The sequence below is a fragment of the Notamacropus eugenii genome, chromosome 1, assembly GCF_028372415.1.
Source record: "Notamacropus eugenii isolate mMacEug1 chromosome 1, mMacEug1.pri_v2, whole genome shotgun sequence".
Taxonomy (NCBI): Eukaryota; Metazoa; Chordata; class Mammalia; order Diprotodontia; family Macropodidae; genus Notamacropus; species Notamacropus eugenii.
The window spans coordinates 645,296,927-645,315,282 of record NC_092872.1 but is presented as its reverse complement, the minus strand read 5'-3'; the positions used below and the strand labels follow the sequence as shown (position 1 = coordinate 645,315,282).

Genomic DNA, 18,356 nt, shown 5'->3' with positions numbered 1-18,356 from the left:
CAGAATTTCAGAGTTGGAAGTAATCTTAGATATTGTCCAGACTAACCCCTGTCTGCGTAAGAATCTCTGCTATAACATACCTAAAAACAGTCCTGTAGCCTTTGCTTCAAAACCTCTAAAGAGAGGGAGTCAATCCCAGGAAGCCTAATCTACTCTTTGTGGTTCAGTCACATCTGACTCTTCATGATTCCACTGACACTATCCGTGGGGAGTATAACCCAAGATACGGGAGTGGTTTGTCATTTCCTTCTCCAATGGATTAAGGCAAACAGGTTTAGTGACTTGTCCAGGGTCACAGAATTGGTAAGAGTCTAGATCTGGATTTGAACTCAGGTCTTCCTGACTCCAGGCCTGGCACTCTATCCACTGAACCACCTAGCTGCCTCTTTTCTACTTTTAGATTGCTATAACTGTTAGGACATTAAGCTTACTACAAACATGTATCTTGTGTATCTCATCTATTGTTCCTAATTCTGCCCTCTGCTCCTAAATAGAATATCTAATTCCTCTTCCAGTGCTTTGTATACTTGAAGAGAATTATCATTTCTCCCCCAAGCCTTCTCTTTTCCAAAGCTAAATATATCTGGTTCTTTCACCTGATCTTCATATGGAATGGATTCAAGGACTTCAACATTCTACTTCTCTCTTTCCTCTGGACAGTTTCCAGTTTACCAATGTCCTTCTTAAACTGTTGTGTCTATTGATATTAATGGTAAATTACAAGAGAGGAGTTAGGGATGGGCAGAAGGTAATGAAGTTAATTTTTAACAAGTCAGAATATTTAAAGGAAATTTAATCTTCACTTTACAGAATCACACATATGTAGTTAATATAAGAGACTAGGACAGCTATAAGAGGTCAAGCCTAGAGTTATGGGTTTTAAAATCATCAGCACAGAGGTAATGGTGGAAACCCTAAGAGCTGATGGTCACTGTCTAAAGGAATTCATGTAGAAAGGAGAAAGGCAGAGGGCTAAGGAGAGAACCCTGGGAGATCCCTTGACAAAAGAATAACAAGAGATGTCAGCAAAGGAGTCAGAGGAAAAAGTGCGCAGGGAGGTAAAATCTCTCCAACTAAGGTTAGGTGGGGACTGACTAAAGGTCAGCAGCCTTTAAGCACAGGTAGGACAGGGCTAGCAATGGTTTCATGAAGATCAGGCATAGAATGCTGAGAAATATAATCTCAAGCAAGGCTGAAGACTGAGAATGTTGGGACTGACAATAAGTGGGGGTGCAGCAAGCAATATGGCTGATTGCCAAGCACCCAGGTAAATTCAGAAATATGAATCAAAAAGAGATAAACTCTCTGGACTCAGCTGTCTGGATGGGGTTTTCCTGCAGGCACTTACCCAATTCCCCACCTCCTTCTTCAGAGACATAATGAGCCAGGTGGTCAACTCCATGGAAAATCAGAATGCAGTGTCACAGAAGCCAGGGGAGGAGAGGGTGTCAATAAGGAGGGCGTGGCCAATCATGTCATAATGTCACCGAGACATAAAGGAAGGTGAGAACTGATAATTAGATAAATGCAGCAGAACATTCATTCCATTTAAAGCCCAGACTTGGAAAGAAGGCTAAGTCTTCCTTCTGGTATTTTTGACTGCAGCAGTACTGATTATCTTGCACCCTGAGGACTGTTTTTCTTTTAGTACGTTAGACCCATTGTTTGATAAGTGGCTCAAGGAAATCAACGTCCTTCCCTAAGTGCCATTGTTAATCCCCTTATGCCAATAGCAACTGGAACTGTACCAAAAACTTTAGCCAGATTTGTTTTCTGGGGCTCATCTAAAGAAACATATGAAAGGAGGACCAGTTTCACCATTCAAATGATATTCACAAAATCTACGATGAGCCATGATAGCTTAACTAACTGAACTATCCATTTGACCATTGCCAACATATTGGTCAAGCAGTTGAGTTTGAAGCCAAGCAGATTCCGCTTCTATTAAAATATAATAACTTCCATTTTTTTATGTTCACCATGTTAACTCAACACATTTCAAAGAACTTATGCATGATACATACACATGAGGCTTCCATATATTTTATTAAGCTTTGACCTTCATTTTTTTCCTCCTGAGTCATGTCTTCCAACCTATTTTTTTTGTCATCTTCCTATCTACCAACCTTTGCACTGAAGTATTAAATGGACAATGAAGCTAAACCAACATTGAATGGGAAAAGAGTTGACAGGATTGCCTTTGGAAAATTGCCCAGAGTTTTCAGTGCCCCCCCCCAGCTTCTTCCTCAACAAAGGCTCATCTTTTAAACAACAGCATGCTTTTAGAGATGCTATATGGCTACAAGTCATGGAATACCATAAGTAGTCAATAAAGAATTGAAGTTGAGAGGCACCCAAAGGGTAATGGGGAAGTACAGAGAGGGCAACATAGGTTATAACATATCATCAATGAATAAATATCCAAGAAAAAGCAGTGTAAAGGAGGTCATAAAAGAAATATATGATATGAAAGAAAGACAAGGCAATCATGGGAGGAATGAGGAATAATAGCTGGATAGTGATATTTACAACTCAAGAGTTCTAGAAGATCTAAAACATGTTGAGTGGATACAGTTGGAAGGATTTATGAGAAGACACGGATTATCATTGCATGGGATAAGAGTCATGGACTTGTGATAGGTGCCACTGGATCAGATTATAGGGACAGGAACAGGGATAGGACTGGTGATTTCCTTTACGTAGGGAACTCCCCGATGAAAAAAACTCCCTCTACTAATGCAGGTCCACATTTTATCTGCAATTTAATAGAGTGTTGCTTCGAGGTTATGGGACTTGCCCAGAGGCATATAGCCAAGATGTGTCAGATAAAGGCCTTGAACTTCACTCTTCCCCTCTCTGAGGTCAGCTGTCAACTGACTTTACCACACTATTTCTCAGATACTATCAGATCATGTTAATTAAACAGTCCCTAGAATCTAACACAGTACTTTCTACATACAATGAACTTAAAACTTATTTGTTGAACTAGATTGAATTTAGGGCATGTATTCAGCCATATAAGGGAGTATACTTGAAACTAAGTCAACAGGAGTCAACGGGGTAAGTATTTGACCCACAAGATCACAAAGAGTCAGGTCTTTCTCTACTAAAAAGAAACCAAATCTTCCTATGGATCACAATAACATTCGAGAATCTCAGAGATGGAAATGGCCTTGTGGATGATCTAGTCCAAGTTGCACCTTAGTAGAAATGTCCTCCACCACTTGACAAACTTTTGGTCATCTAGTAGCACCTGGAAAACCTCAAATGAGGAATAATTACCTCCCTCCCAAGGAAATTCATTATACTTTTGGATAGCTCTAATTACTAGAAGGACAGTTAGGTGGCACAATTGATAGTGCTGGGCCTAGAATCAAGGAAGACCTAGGTTTAAATACTGACTCAGACTCTTACCAGCTATGTGACCCTGAGCAAGTTACTTAACTCTGTTTGCCTCAGTTTCCACATCTGTAAAATGAGCTGAGAAGGAAATGGCAAACCATTCCAGTATCTTTGCCAAGAAAACCCCAATTGGGGTCATGAAGAATCAGATACAACTGAAATGACAGAAGAATAATTACTAGGAAGATTTTTCCTTATATCCAGCTGAATCTGATTTTTCTACTCATTACTCCTAAAACTACTCTTTTAGGCCGGGTAAAAACAATCTCAATCTTTGTGCCACAGGACACGCCTTCAAACTCTTAAAGATACTGCTGTCTGATGGGAGTGGAAGTTGGGTAGACATGGCTGAACAGTGAACTGTCCTGGCACTGCACAGCTTGATGCTTCTATTCCTGGGCATACAGCTCATTCAGCAGGGGAAGGAAGAAGAGAACAAGTTTCAGCCTCCCAATTCACCTCAGGGTCCTTTCCTTGATTGCATCAGTCCTCTAACACCATAGAGATAGCAGGGATACCAATGACAAGGAAAGCTACTACTCATATTACCACTTTAAAGTTTATAAAGCACTTTACAAACATCATCTCACTTGATCCTCACCCCCAGTCCCCTCAAAAAAGCAAAAAAAAAAACCACAAACTGTGAGATGTGATATTCTTAGTCTTAGATATTCTTAGTCCCATTTTATATGCAGAAGCAGAAATTTAAAGAAAGCCCAGAGCCCCATAGCTAGTAAGTGCCTGAGATAGGATTTGAACTCAGGTCTTCCTGACTTCAAGTTAAAACACTCTATCCACAACACCAACATGGTCAGACTCAGAACCAGTGCATCACATTTGGCTGCAAAACTCTTAAGTGGGTCCAAACCAAATTAAAATGTAATTGGGATATGTTTTACAAAATATATATAAATATAATACCTAGATAATATTAATTTGTGGTTTTCTAAGTCAATATGTGGCTTGCAGAGTTTCATTTCTATTTAAATTTAACACCATGCTACCTCAGCCAAAATCATAGCTAAATCTCTGAAAGCAGCAATTCTCTAAGTGTGATCCAGGGATCTCTTGGTGGCCCTGAGACTTTTTCAAGGGGTCAGAGAGTTCGAGATTATTTTTTTTCATAATAATACTAAGTTGTTTTATTTTCTAATATGGTGATTATCCATAGACATAATAAACCCAAAGCTCTCTGAGGCAGGAATATGGGTCTCAATAATTTTGAAGAGTATGAAAGGTCCCAAGAACAAAAAACTTAAGAACCACTGCCTGAAAGACAACTTCTACATGAACTCTCCCTCCCCACAAAAAAGAACAGTTTCTTTGGGGGAAAGGTTCCTCTTACCAAAGGCTTTCCCTTAATGGTAGCCTCATGCTTGGGGGCCCATTCCAGCTAGGGATTTGCACAGTCTCAACCATATCCTTCATGATAACTTCCAAAGAGCCCTTTGAGATGCAACAAAGTATGGATCAATTCTCTTCTGCCTATGCTAATTTTTGCCTAATAATTAACACCAAGAAAACACAGGTGCTCCATCAGCCACCACCACACCATCCATATGTGGAACCATTGGTTACAACAAATGGAGAAGTTTTGAATGCTGTGGATAAGTTCACTTACCTTGGTAGTGTACTTTCCAGCGATGTACACATTGATAATAAGGTTGATGCATGCATTGCCAGAGCTAGTTCAGTGTTTGGGAGGCTCCAAAGAAAAGTTGCGAGAGAAGAGGTGTTAGATTGACTACCAAACTGAAGATCTACAGATCCGTTGCGCTGACCTCCTTGTTGTATGCCTGTGAAACATGGACAGTCTACCAGTGCCATGCCAGGAAACTGAATTGCTTCCATTTCAGCTGTCTCAGGAAGATTCTGAAGATCACTTGGCAGGATAAGGTACCAGACACTAAGGTCCTTGCTTGAGCTGAACTGCCAAGCATTCAAACTGTGCTTCAGAGAGCACAACTCCAATGGACTTTCTACGTTGTTCAAATGCAAAATGTACATTTGCCAAAAAGACTATTTTATGGAGAACTTGCATAGCACAGGCGATCACATGGTGGCCAGAAGAAACAATACAAGGACACTCTCAAGGTCTCTTTCAAGAACTTTGGATTTGACTGTGCAACATGGGAGACACTGATGCGAGACCTCTCAGCATGGCATGCTCACATCAGAAAAGGTGCTGTGCTCTATGAACAAAGCAGAATTGAGATAACACAAAGGAAACGCAGGATGCGCAGATTTGAAGTGTCCACCCCAATATTCACACAGACTATCTGTGCCCAATCTCTGGTAGACCATTTTGAGCTCATATTGGTCTGATCAGCCACAGTCGGACACATTGAAACTTCACTTTATCATGGTGATGTCATTTTGGTCCTCTTCAAGAATGAAGGACAACAACCAACCAACTAACCAAAGGGCCCTTATGGGTATCTGGTGAAGTTATGACCATACAAGCTGCCCATCTACTATATCAGAGAAGGAGAACACAATTTATAGAACTCACTCAGAAAGGGATCCTAGAGGACATCTATTTTTACAGATGATGAAACTGCGACCCACAAAAGGTTACATGACTTGACCAAGATCCTTCAGGTAGTCAGTTGTTGTTGTTATTCATTGATTTCAGTCCTGTCCAAATCTCTATAATCCCATTTGTGGTATTCTTGGCAAAGAAGCTGCAGTGGTTTATCATTTTCTTCTCCAGCTCATTTTACAGATGAGGAAACTGAGGCAAACAAGGTGAAGTGACTTGCCCAGCGTCACACAGCAAGTAAACATCCAAGGTCAGATCTGAACTCAGTTCTTTCTGACTTCAGACCCAGTCCTGTGCCACCTAGTTGCCCATAGGTAGTAAGTAGCCAGTGGCATTTGGACTCAGGTGCTGTAACTCAGAAGTTTGGTGCCCTTGCTGGAAGAGTAGTAATATTATTAGTAGCAGTAGTAGTATTCTACTTTGCAAATCTTAATGCATAGGTTATTTTATACTACTGTTACCAGCACTAATAATAATAGCTAGAGTTTGTATAGTGCTTTAATGTTTGCCAAGAACTTTACACTTTAAGTATTGTCACATTGGATCCTGGCAACAACCCTGGGAGGTAAGTGTTATTATTATCCCTATTTTATAAATGAGCCAACTGAGGCAGGTAGAAGCTACGTGACTTGACCAGGGTTACATAGTTAATAAGTGTCTGAGTCAGAATTTAAGCTTTGGTCTTTCTGACTCCAAATTCAATACTCTATCCATAATGCCACCTAGCTGCCACCAAAACATATTTAACATTGGCCAGAGAAATTTACTGAGCTGGGTTTCCAATCCTTGTCTTTCCTAATTCTAAGGACAATGATATTTTTATTACAACTCAGTCGGTCAATAATCATTTATTAAGTGTCTTACTATGTACCATGCTGTGTGTCAAAGTTCTGGGAATACAAAAAGAGGTAAAAGAGAGTCACTGCCCTTAGTGACTCTCAACATTCAATTTCTCTGAGTGTGTCACCCCCCCCCCCCCAAAAAAAGTTCATTGATCTGGATTTAGACCTAGTCTGGCATTTGAAATAGCTCCAGTAATGCTCTTATTCAAAGGTTAACAAGTAAGGTAGGATCTCACAATAGCTGTCTCAAACATGAGGAAGGGACTTAGTCAGATCTTATCATCAATCACTTCTCTATGGAATCTATTCCCACTACTAAGATACCATCGCATACTGACCTTCCACCCTTAGCAGCACAGTCACACAGGTAAGGCCCCATAATGAGCCATGTTCTTTCAGGGACCTTTGTCCTGATCCAAAGCCTGAAACCACTGGCCCTAGGCAGGAGGCAGGAGCTCAATCCCTGGGAACGTGTGGCAATGAGGGCCAAATAACTGAAATGAGGGAGTCGGCCAGAGAAAGCAGACAAACCGCCTATACTGGTCTGGGGCTTAGTATGCTAGAACTGAGTACACAGAGCATCCTAACATTGGCTCCTTACCAAGAGTGTATGTGTGTGTGTGTTTGTGTCTTTGTGTGTATGTTTTTGTTATTTGTATATATGTGTATGTGTGTGCAAGCATATGTATGTATGTATGTGCATAAACGTGTGTGTCAGTGTGCAGAGGTGAGGACTATGGTTTGTGCCTTTGATCTTCACACCTGATCCAGAGAAATGCAGTCTTGAGACTTCAGGAACTGACAGATTCCTAGTTCAGGATACAATATTACCACTTGTAGAATGATGAACTTTCTCCTTCACCAAAGTCCACCTGTGCTCCATTCTCCAACTCACCAAGAATTAGATGGCCTGATGTGTCCAGTGAGGCAACATGTGCTTCACCCCAAGGACTTAATGTATTAAAAGTTTTGAAAATGAGTCAGGAAAATATGATCCAAAGTCCTACTTCTTCAATGCCTGCTTAGTGGCTGTGTGACTCTAGGCAAGTCACGTAACTTTTAAGGTAACTCTTTGAAGACTGGAAGTTGGAGATTAGTTACCAATTTCTATTGACAATCATAACAATACAACAATAGGTCCCATTAAAATATATCTCACTGAGTATCATGAGTTGTTTCTGCAAAAAGGTCACTTCAGATGAAGTGACATTGTAGACCTGGTCAGTTCCATAAGAGTAATGCTATAAATGTCAAGTTGATTATCATTTATATTTTGGGCAAAGTGGGCTTTGTCTCTGTCTCATGATTGTTAAACAACTTTGAGTGAGGTGATCTCATGCCTCTGTACCTGCCCCATCAGACCAAACCCCATCTTATACCAATGAGGTCCTTGTAGAAGAACATTTCATGTAACTCCAGATAGATGGATAGATAGATAGATAGATAGACAGATAGCAGATAGATAGATAGACAGATAGAAAGACAGACAGATAGATAGTTACTCCCTAGTGGTGAGTAGTTGGTTGAATATCTCTCAAAATAAATCAACGTATGTGCCATTATTTTTTTTGAGAGTATATGCATTAAAGAATAAGAGTGAGAGAGACAGAGACAAATATAGAGACAGAGAAAGCCAAATGTAGAGACAGAAGAGACAGAGAAATCTAGTCATAGAGATAGGGAGGGGCTGGCAGAGAGGAAGAAAGACACAACTAGAGACAGAGATGTAGAAGAAGAGATGGCAAGACAGAGAGACAGAGTTGAAGATGGAAAGATGTAGACCCAGATATAGATAGATAGGGATAGAAAAATAGTCAAATAGAGAGATAGAGTCAGAGAGAGAAATACAGAGGGAGAAATAGAAGCTGAGAAATAAAAAGAGGGAGGGAGAGAAACAGAGAGATAGAGACAGAGATGGAAAGACAGAGAGATATAAAGTTGAAGAAACAGAGAGATGGAGACAGAAAATCAGTCACATATAGAGATAGAGTCAGAGAGGGAAATGTAGCAAGGGAGAGACAGAGACTGATGCAGAGATTGGGAGAAAGATGAGAGAGAAGAGAAAAAGAAAGAGACAGAGAAATAGAGACAAGAGAGAGCAAGAGAGAGAGAGAGAGAGAGTGTGTGTGTGTGTGTGTGTGTGTGTGTGTGTGTGTGTGTGTGTGTGTGTGTGTGCATGCGTGTGTGTGCCTGCCCCTTTTGGGCTATGAGCTAGCTGGTTGTATTTTTCCTCCTAAAAGCCAATAGTTCCACATGGAGACTCTGGCATTTTGTTTTGTTACTGCTGTGGTAGGCTCTTGTTTTCTGGAATGATGCATTTCCAGTGTGGGTGGCAAATGTCATCCCCTTTGTGAGTAATATCGATAATCCTGTGGCCTGCATGTATTGTATTGCTTAGCAACACTTGGCAACCTCTTACCCATGTTGTGTGACTTCTTTTGATGCTTTACTGTGGCGTTGTCATTTTCATCTCCCAAGTCTTGTAGCATTGTTTGCCATGCTTGGGGAGTCGATGTGGCTGAGAGCCATCCCAGAAAGGATGTTCATTGAACTGTCAGAGGGTGAATGATTGACATTAGGCACAAGCACTTTTTTTTTTGGTAAGGGCCTTGGCATGTCATTATTGGATTATTTCCTGATAAATGCCATCCAAATCCACCAGATGTACCATTGAGAGATGTGCCAACCTGTTTGGGAGACCTAGTAGATGTTCAGTGCCACTTATTGGTGGGTGCCGGCTTGTCCATTCATTTCCTTTGTGAAGCTCCAGGGTATTATATAAAACAGTGGTTTTTGTGATCATCATAATTAGGAGAGCATGGTATTTCTGCATAGAGGAAGGGTCTGCATTAGATTATCTTTTTCCCTCTGTCACTGCATACACTGGTATGGAGTCAATTCACACAGTTTGGGTCTCTTTGGAAGGGACAGGGCACTGATGAACATAAAATGGCCCTTAAAAAAAAAGGTAAAAACTCAACAGGGGCATGTTAATGCCAATGACATTTAAAATATCATGAGCCAAACCTGTAGTTGTTGACGTTCTTTCTGGGACAACCTGGTGATCGCTCCAGTAGTGTGATATAGCCTGTGTTAACAGACAAAAGCCGGCTAAAACATAGCCATGGACTTCTTATTGATTCCTCTGACTAATTCAATATACTTTCTTAAGCAACATCTTAGAGAGATACATAGCATGGCCATTCAAGACACCTGGAGGCTGTGAAGCTAGAGATGACCCATGTCAAGCACAGAGACAATTTTTGGTTGCTTTTAGCAAAATTAAGGAGAAAATCAAAAGGAATTCCTTTTTTAATTGTATCTGCTTAGGTCTAGGCTTACAAAAAGCCCTATGTACCCTTTGGTCAAAACCAAGGAGCTGCTGGAGTTTGCCTTGATATTTCAGACCACCAGGTCTCTAAATGCCCATATTTCTAAAAACCAATCTGGAGAAATTCACTAGGGGGTGTAGAGTGGTAGAATTTAGCCAAACAACTAATTCTTCACCTTTTGGTTTGGGTTTTGGCTAATAAGATTCCTAATAATCCACTTCTCTAAATTTGTCATTTTTTCAACCTTTTATCTTGGACCAATGGGAAAACAGCTTCTGAGTAATGAAAGATCCATCACTGGTGCCAGACTAGGGCCAGGCAGCAAGTAAGTAGCCCAGGCAGGGGAAAAATGAACAAATCATATATCCAGCCCATTGATTTGTCCATACATTTCCCCAAGGGTAAAGTAACATAGTGTAGTTAAGGTGAGTTTGAAGAATTTTAATGATATTCAATGGTTCAGCTGTTTTTAGGTCTTTTCCTTTTTCAAAGAAAAAGACCCTAAAATCAAAAGCAGCTAGGGTAGATAGGATAGTATTGGTCATTACGTGGGCTGAAGTCCTAGTATAAAACAAACAAGAATAACTCTTATCATATCTTATCTCATAGATGGATACCATACTCCAACTATTTTGTACAGTGATAATAGCCTCAGTCAGAAAGACCTGGGTTCAAGTCCCAAAGCTAAAGCAAACTGACAGTATGACCCTGGGTTAGTCATTTAACCTCAGCATGCCCTAAGAAATTCTCTAAGATGATAAATTGCAGAGCTGCTCCCCATCTGAATTTGTAAAGTTACCTTACCAGAACCCTATAAATGAAATGACAGATCCAGTTTAAAACAATAACCAAAAAGCAATTGCAATGGGGTAACCAATTTAAGCATCAGAAAAAGTGGAGGACAAGGAACGGAATTATTAGGGACATATGAAAGCTTCCATATCTTAAATGCAATAGAGAAAGTTTATAAAAATATCTATAATTTTTTTATTAAAACATTCCCAAATTATTAGAGTTATGGAGTTAGAAGCAACTCACTAATAAGTTTACTGATGATTTTAGGATATTTCTCAAGTGCTGGTGTTAAGGAAGGCCAATTGTTATATGGCTGTTATATGCTTGTGGCAAGATTGTTATTAAGTAAAACACAGATGGATGATAAATGCACAAAATCACTCCCCTCCCCATCAATAGTGACCTGTACATGACTTATCCTTTTGTGGATTTCTAAACCTATAATCATATCATTAAGTGCTTTTAAAAAAATGAAAAATGAAAGTCCACACCACCTTAGAGTTTTCTTTCTTTCTGCCTTCCCTCCACTTCCTTTAATTTCATCACTCTCCCACCCCCTTGAAAACTGTCCTGAGAAAATAGAAACATAAAATAAAGGCAAAACAGACAATTTTAATTTTTTCTCTCATTTTTATCATGAGAGACACTATACTATGGATAGTGAATAGAGGCCAGGCCTAGGAGCCAAGAAGACCTTCCTTGAAATTGATCCTTTAACCCACACTGGCTATGTTACTGTAGGCAAGTCACTGAATGCATCTGCGCTCTAGCCAACTCTCTGGGACTATATGTGTGGCAGAGAAGGTACTGACCTGTACTGGTAGAAATCGCCTCTGTCAGTGAAATCCCTGGCTTGGTCCCTTTCCCTACTATCATTCTCATTTTATTATTTTTATTGTTATTAACAATATCTAAACAGCTAGAAAGTGCTGTTACTCCAAAGATGTAGCTAAAATTTTATGGCAGATTTGTTAGGAGCTTTAAATCAATCAACAGTATCTCTCTTTTAGAAGCTGTTATGCATATAAGCAATTGAATAAAGCCGACAGAGGCAATTCTGATGGTCTTGAAAACTTCAGACTTTCTTTTCAAGTAATAACTTTAATTTGGTTCTTTCTGGCATAAACTTTTTTATTCCATTATGTCAAAAATCGCATTATCCATCCATTTGTCTGTCAGAACTTTTCCCTGTGGGCCTATATACCACTGCCTTCTCCACTCTAGGCCTCCCTATTACATCCTGCTATCGAGTCACAATTTTCCACGAAAGTCTCTGGTGACTTTTGACAATGTTTTACAGAGAACTAGACCAGGAAGCTCAGAGTTAAAGGAAATCTTCCATTCTGGCAATGAATATGTAATAGGCATTACACTGTGCAGTATTCCAAAAAATGTAAGGTTCATTAAGTCTTTCTGAGGCAGGAACTTCCTTGTAGCTTTGAATGAACCTGTCTTCATGATGGCATTAGCAAATGGCACTTTGGGGCAGAGAATATTAATACTACACATTAAGGAACAAATTTGTTTAAATGCTGTATGGCTATATGTAGATGCAGATGATCCAGAAATAAATAAAAAGTGAATAGTTGCCCAACTTTATATGTAAATTGCCTTTTGCTTATATACATAAGAATGCTTTTTGCTCCTAAATTCTTTCGTATTAACAAGCAGGAGTGTAACTAATATATAAACTAAAGCCATTCTCTTTAATGAGAATGCTAAATATTTTAAAGAAATGCATGGCTGTGAAATATTGTCAGGGGCATTTTTATACTTAAGTTTAAGAACGCTTATGACTTAACTGTTGAATTATTTAACATATTCAGCCTAGAAGCACTATTTATGTGTGTTTTTTAATGTTCATACTTATGTTGGCTTTTCTTTGCTAAGGATTTAGGACCTTTGATTTCTGTTTATAAAATTTACATTTTTAATCTCTTATTCCTTTGTATTTTCTATTTGATGGAGGGAACAATATCCTGAGAAGGGGGAAAAAAGGAATAAACTTCATACAGCCGGAGTCGAGGGCTATGGAGATGTCACAATTAAAACCCACTACGATGAGAATGATGCAGATTTCAAGGCAGGGGTGGAGTATGGGGGATGGGGGTGGAGAAAGCCTGCTATAAATGAACTACCAGTACAAGCAAAATAAGAGAATTGGAAATTTGCCACTAATTTCCGAGTCTTCTCAAGGAAGTGTGCAACAGACAGGGAGGCAGCCTAGTCTCAGCTCCTAATATAATCCACTGCAATCAGTTTGCTACTTCAAATTGTCAGTTTCCATTTTTACTCATATATTGTTTTTCAATTATTGGCTAACCACAGATTTATCAATGCAACATAAAGACAAATTTCCTTTCATTTTTCGTAAATTAACCTCTAGCTTTATTTCTTACACTCACCAAGATTCCTTCAAGGCTTGGAGGAGAGGGAGGTGGAAGGGGATCCAGAATGGATGTGCCCCATGCCAAAGATATACAGCTCAGAAAATAGAGAGAGACAGACTCAAAGTCATGTGAGCCCAAGGTGGAAACTTGCCCTCCCTGCAATGTTTCTTTCTGTTCAGGAATCTAGCAATTTCACAATTTTCCTGGATGGCACAGGCTTTAAAAAAAATGCATAGAACTTGCTCAAAGTAGAATTGTACATTGGGCAAAGTATGAGGACTTTTTTTAAGTCTCGCACATTTTTTATCATTCATAGAAACTGCATAATTTAATGGAAAGAAAAAAGGACTTAGAATCAGGAAAGACCTGAGTTGAAATTTTATCTGTGGTCCTTCCTATCTGTCTGTATGAGCCAAGGCAAAGCATTTAAGCTTCTTGGATCTCAGATTTCTCATCTGACAAGGAAGGGACCCAATAAGTCCAATGATTTTTTCTAGCTTGAGATTTCAGTGTTCTTTGGTGACATTTCAGTGCAAACTTACCACAGGCCAGTTCCTAGTAGTCTAAGATATGCCTAGATATTGAGGTGCATGACAGCATGAACAGTTACATAAAGTTATCACTTTGCCATCCCCTTCCTCATCAACTAAGAGATTAAGGAAATGTATTAGTGTGTGTGTGTGTGTGTGTGTGTGTGTTCATCCTTCGTTGTTGAAGAAGACCATGCCATCAGAGAAATATTGACATGACTTGCACTTGACTTTGTTTTGACTGAGGGAGGGAGGGCTATGCAGGTCACCAGTCTCACTTCTCCTCCAGAGCTATCTGACGCCAGTGACCAGATATTCATCAGGTTGACTGGAGATGACCCAGGATGAGGCCACTGGGGTTAAGTGACTTGCCCAAGATCACACAGCTAATGATTGTCAAGTGTCTCAGGTGAGATTTGAACTCAGGTCCTCCTGACTCCTTCACTGGTGCTCTATCTACTTCACTATCTAGCTGCCCAGGAAATGTATTAGTAGATGCAAAGGAAAGGATACCTACCCATCTAAATCCTCCTTGAACTCTTGCTAGTCTACCATAACCAAACCCTACCCTTCTCCTGCTCTCTCTTCTAGTACTGTTTGATTCTCTAAGTATTTACTATGAGAAGAGACAATGAAGGCAGTCCTCAAAGGAAAGAGAAGGCTAGGGAACATGCTGGGGCTACCGGCCAAAACTGCTCTTTTCCTGCTCCCACAACCAAGCTACTCTGCTGCCTTTAACTGTGATAAACTTACAGCCAAAAATACTAACACTTTGCACTATTTTCACCAAAAGTGTGATGATGATAATGATGCTAATAATGATAATGATATTAATAACTAGCACACATAGAATTGCTTTAATCTTTGCAAAGTGATATGTGTGTATGTATGTATATATAGTATGTATGTATGTATATGTGTACACACATACATACATACACATCTACATGTACATGTGTGTATAGCCTCATTTTATTCTTACAACCCAGAGAAACTCCTGGAGAAAGATACTATTATCCCCATTTAATAGTGAGGAAACAGAGCTGAGAGCCTCAGTGACTCAGGTCTGCCTGACTCCAAGTCCAGCACTCTGTCATGACATCAATTAGCCACCAATGGCATGCATTTATACGGTGGCAAGTTAGGGTCAGCAGTGTAATTTATACCTAAGCAATAGAGGTTTGCACTATATTAAACTTAGATATTCACATATCGCATTATAAATATACATACTTGTTTGGGTAATGGTCACTATCCAGTAATATCCAGCTCTTCAGAAGTGATATCTACTTTTGAAAAATAAAATAAGGTATATATTTCATAGGATCTTGAGAAAGATTTGTAGCTAGAAGGATTCATAGAGAGCATATAGTTTGACCTCTTCATCGTATAGACGAGGAAAGAGACCAAATCTAATGATTTGTCCAAGAACATAGGCATGGTAAGTGACAGAGTAGAGATACATGTATGAAACGTGAATTAAAATGCATTTTGCTTTGAGAATATTTTTGAAAATATTGAGGCAATTGGGAATGCCATGGGGTATGGAAAAAAGAAGCCAACATCATTGATTATCACATTACGAAGGATTAGAGGAAAGAACAAAATTATAACTTGAGATTGGCCTCTTGTAGTAAAGACAAGAGCTTCACAGAGAGAGTGGTCTTGGCCCTAATCTTTAGTTACTTACATCCATTGTTCTCTAATTCATTCCTTACCAAAGATCAAAAATTCTTTGATCCATAAGGGATATATGGGAGAAAAATATTTGGTTATAATTCCAAGGAATCTACATATAAGATAAACTGATGAGTGCAAATACCAATTTACACATGAAAATATAATGACTTACATGACCCCTAGTCTTTCCAATAAATCTAGGGAATATCTCCCACTATAATGAAGTGATAGAAAACATTGGTAAAAGACTGACCAAGATGTGCTAGGAACACAATTGTGGCAAGCAAGAGGAAAATAGTAAAGAGAAAAACAAAATAATAAGAGAATACATAATTGTCCTTGATGAATTCACGTTATCTGGCCCAGATAAATTTCCTCCTTAGATTCTAAAAAAGACCTGAAGTACGTGGTTACAGAGTGATGACAATGATGACAATGACAGCGATGACGACAATGATGATGATGATAATTTGATAGCTTATGCAGCCCGGGAGTGGAACCATAAGAGAATGAAATATACAACCCCTAAGTTGCGAAAATAGACTGATTTCTAGCAAAATTCTAGAAAGTCTTTTTTAATGAGATAGTTGGTGAGTGAATCTGTAGAAAAGAAGCAGTGACCACTAAACTCCAAGATGATTTTCTCAAGAACAGCTTATGTCAGACTAATCGTATTTCCTTTTTTGACAGTCACTAAACTGGTTGATGAGGATAATTGTGTAGATATAATTTTTTGAAATTATTTAAATCTTTGATAAAGTATCTTGCAATCATCTTCTGGGGAAAGATGGAGAGACATAGGATAAATAATAGCATAAATAGATGAATTTGGAACCGATTTAATTACAGGAACAAAAAAGCGGTCATTAAAGGTTCAGTGTTTATTAGAGGGAGTTGGGGTGAGGGGATCTTTAGTGGAGCATCCCAGGGATGTGTTCTGGCATGTGTTGTTTAATATCTTATGAGTGACTTAGATAAAGGCACAGATGAAAGTCTAACCAAATCTGAATATGGCATAAAACTGGCAAGGACAGGTAAAATGCTAAATGACACTTAGTATTCAAAAATAAAATAAAATAAATAACTTGACTGAATAGGACCCTGGATGAAATCAATTAAGATGAATTTTAATAGGAAAAATATAAAGTTTTTCACATGAGTTTAGAAAAAATCAATTCCATGAGCACAGTTTGGAAGAGGCATGATTAGAAAACTGCTTGTCTAAAAAAAAGAGTGAGATGCAGGATTTTTAGTGGGCAACACAGTCAACATGAGTCAACATTGTGATATGGCAGCAAAAAAAAATTAATATGATCTCAGGGTTCACTAAGAGGCATAGTCAGAGGCCAATTGTTATATTTGCAGTAGGAACAATTCCACCTCAGAAACCAGCGAATGCTACAAAGAGGGCTTCATTTATAGCTCTTTGATTGTTGAGACTTAAGAAAGTGATGCAAAAAAATATTAATAATACAGTTGCAACTTAAAGGTATGTCATGAGTTGCATACATATTTTTTTGAAACTTAATTGTTAAACATTTACCAGCACATCACTGGACATAACTTTCAGGAATACCAAGGTGAGAGATTCTTCAAATCCTGCTCTGAACACATCACATCTGGAGTTTTGGTGTCAATTCTGGACACCACAGTTTCAAGAAGGATATTGATAAATAAAAGTTGAAAATAAAATATAATTTAAAAAATAAAGTATGATAGAGAAGTGATGGATTCAGAGTATAGATTGAGATACATTTTTGGGGGGACATGACCAAAGCAGGAATTGGCTTTGCTTAACTATACCTATGTTTGCAACAGGGGGATTGTTTTTCTTACTTTCTCAGTGGGATTGGGGGGAGAGAGAAAAGACAGATCTTTATGAAAATAACAATTTAAATTATAAATTAAAGAGCTTTCAGAGGAGAGCAACCAATATGTTGAAATACCTTGAGTCCATTCCATGTGATGATCCATTGAGGGAAAAGGGGATAATTAGACTAGAAAAGAGAAGACAGAAGGGAACATGAGGACAGTCATCAGATATATTCTTGAAAAGCTATCACATGGCAGAGGGTTTAGACACGAGGTGTTTGACCCCCAAGATATAACTAGGAGAAATGATTAGAAGTTACAAACACATGTTGGACTATATAGACACTGAGATCTCTTCCGAGTTGGAAATACTATGATTCTATGATAACAAAGGCACTCTTAGGTGTTAGAAATACAATACTAACATATGATACTCTAGACCCTCAAGAAATTTACATTTTACTGAAAGGATACAATAGGTATACAAAAGGAAACCAAAGTGAATACATAGTTATACACAATTTCAAGAAGAAGAAAATACTCGTAAGAGAAAGTAGAAACATTTAAAGATGAAGGAGTAGAATCAGTATGCTACAATGGAAACAGGGGTGGAGTTGGAGTCAAGAGACATGGGTTCAAATTCAATCACAAACCTTTATCAGATGTTAGATTAAAGGCAAATTTCATTCTCTCAGACCCTCAATTATTAACTTGTAAAATGGTGATAAACATACTTACCTTAGATGCTACACTAAGCTGTTATAAATACTTTGCAAAACTTACTCTATAACTGTGAATAATTATAATTAACCAAAAAAGTTGGACATTTCAGATGACAAGTAATGAAGGCATTTCCACAAAAAAAAAATTGTGGACAACCCTCTCCTCTCAAAGATAACAGTCACTAACGCAAAGGAGTGTGAGAGCCTTTATTCTGGTAACTGAATTTGGCAATTAGGCCTCTAGTGATGACTTGAGACAGAAAAATTTAAGTAAATTAGTTAGAAATGGAGAATGATGAGGAGGTAGGT

At 38.7% G+C, this 18,356-nt stretch overlaps 1 long non-coding RNA gene across 2 annotated transcripts in view; it reads right to left on the bottom strand.

Moving 5' to 3' along the window:
• LOC140528069 (uncharacterized) overlaps positions 1 to 18,356 on the bottom strand; it is a 36,845-nt gene that overhangs the window by 6,941 nt on the left and 11,548 nt on the right. For both annotated transcript variants that reach the window (XR_011975062.1, XR_011975057.1), the window contains exon 3: positions 17,460 to 17,510. This is a non-coding gene — a long non-coding RNA (uncharacterized lncRNA). The remainder of the gene's footprint in view (positions 1 to 17,459; positions 17,511 to 18,356) is intronic.